General features: G+C 42.6%; 1 non-coding gene across 1 annotated transcript; it reads right to left on the reverse strand.

Moving 5' to 3' along the window:
* Positions 1–1,118: 1,118 nt before the first annotated feature.
* On the reverse strand, positions 1,119–1,226 carry LOC112793256 (small nucleolar RNA R71). The gene has a single exon (XR_003197958.1). It is a non-coding gene; the product is annotated as a small nucleolar RNA R71 (small nucleolar RNA).
* Between the last annotated feature and the right edge of the window lie 636 nt (positions 1,227–1,862).

Consider the following 1,862-nt stretch of genomic DNA (forward strand, 5'->3'; position numbering starts at 1 on the left):
TAATTGCTTGATTTCAGGACAAATGAAGCATGGAAGAACCACGTTAGCATTCACGTTAACTTAGTTAACGTGACTACTAACGTGGGATGGCAAAGAGCTTGCAACGTTAATGAGAAAAGTGATCACCAATAACGCCTGCGAAGCCATTCATAGCTTACGTTAAGAGCCACGTTAAGTGGTACTTAACGTAGAAGAAAAAGAGGACTCCACGTTAACGAGAAACGTGAACTCCAGTAACGTTTCTCCTCAACGTTAGTGGTAAAAGTGAACACCACTAACGTTGGGAAACTAGGCAATGCCCCATGTTAAGAGTCACGTTAACTTAGTTAACGTGAACTCTAACGTGGAAGAGGATCAACAACGCCAACGTTAGTGACACTCACTTTTGTCACTAACGTTGGATCATTAGCATTGCCTACGTTAACTCTCACGTTAAGATTGTTAACGTGAAAGTTAACATGGAGTTGGGTTCAAAGAACCAACGTTAGTGACACTCACTTTTGTCACTAACGTTGGGAGATGGCTTCATTACTACGTTAAGAGCCACGTTAACTTAGTTAACGTGGGTTCTAACGTAGGGACTTAAGGCAATTGGAGCGTTAGTGACAAAGGTGAGTGTCACTAACGCTCTCGAAGGTGATAGATACCCACGTTAAGAGCTACGTTAGCCAAGCTAACGTGAGATCTAACGTAGGGGGCAAGAGGCAAGCAACGTTAATGGGAAAAGTGATTCCCATTAACGTTTGCGAAAAGGGGCACAAGCCAACGTTAATGGAAAAAGTGAGTCCCATTAACGTTGGCCAAGGATTGAGTAAGAAACGTTGGCCAACAATTTCGAGCTAAAACCTCAGCTAATCACCCTTGTGCAGAATAATTGTTCATTTGGAGGAGGTGCTCAAGACGATCCTAATCAACACTTGACCACCTTCTTGAGGATTTGTGACACAGTGAAGTCCAATGGAGTCCACCCGGATGTCTATAGGCTGCTCTTGTTCCCTTTTTCACTAAGGGACAAGGCTTCCAAATGGCTTGAATCCTTCCCAAAGGAAAGCTTAACTAATTGGGAAGAAGTGGTGAACAAGTTTTTAGCAAGATTTTATCCTCCTCAAAGGATCAATAGGCTAAGAACTGAGGTGCAGACTTTTAGACAACAAAATGGTGAGACACTTTATGAAGCATGGGAGAGATTCAAATACTTGACAAGGAGATGCCCACCAGAGATGTTTAATGAGTGGGTTCAACTTCACATCTTCTATGAAGGTCTTTCCTATGAGTCAAAGAAGGTTGTGGATCATTCATCAGGAGGGTCTTTAAACAAGAAGAAAACCATTGAAGAAGCCATAGATGTCATTGAAACAGTTGCTGAGAATGACTACTTCTATGCCTCCGAAAGAAGTAACACTAGAGGAGTAATGGAGCTGAACCACATGGATGCACTGTTAGCCCAAAACAAGATGATCACCAAGCAGCTAGCAGATCTTACCAAGAAGGTGGAAGAGAACCAAGTTGCAGCAGCCATCACCTCATCACCAACTCAAGAAGGAGTAAACATAGGAGAAGAAGGTGACTGGGAGCAAGCCAACTATGTGAGAAACCCACCTAAACAAGTCCATGATCCATACTCCAAAACTTACAACTTTGGATGGAGAAATCACCCCAACTTTGGATGGGGAAATCAACAAGACCAAGGGCAAGATCAGAGACGCCCCAACTTCAAATCCAACAACAATGCTACTCATCAAAACACCTCATAGAGATATTACCAACATCCATCTAACCAACCTTCTCAACCACCTAATCTCAACCCACCATCATTAATAGATGATAGGCTTTCAAAGATTGAGGCTCTACTTGAAAACATA

Source organism: Arachis hypogaea, chromosome 3, assembly GCF_003086295.3.
Source record: "Arachis hypogaea cultivar Tifrunner chromosome 3, arahy.Tifrunner.gnm2.J5K5, whole genome shotgun sequence".
Lineage (NCBI taxonomy): Eukaryota > Viridiplantae > Streptophyta > Magnoliopsida > Fabales > Fabaceae > Arachis > Arachis hypogaea.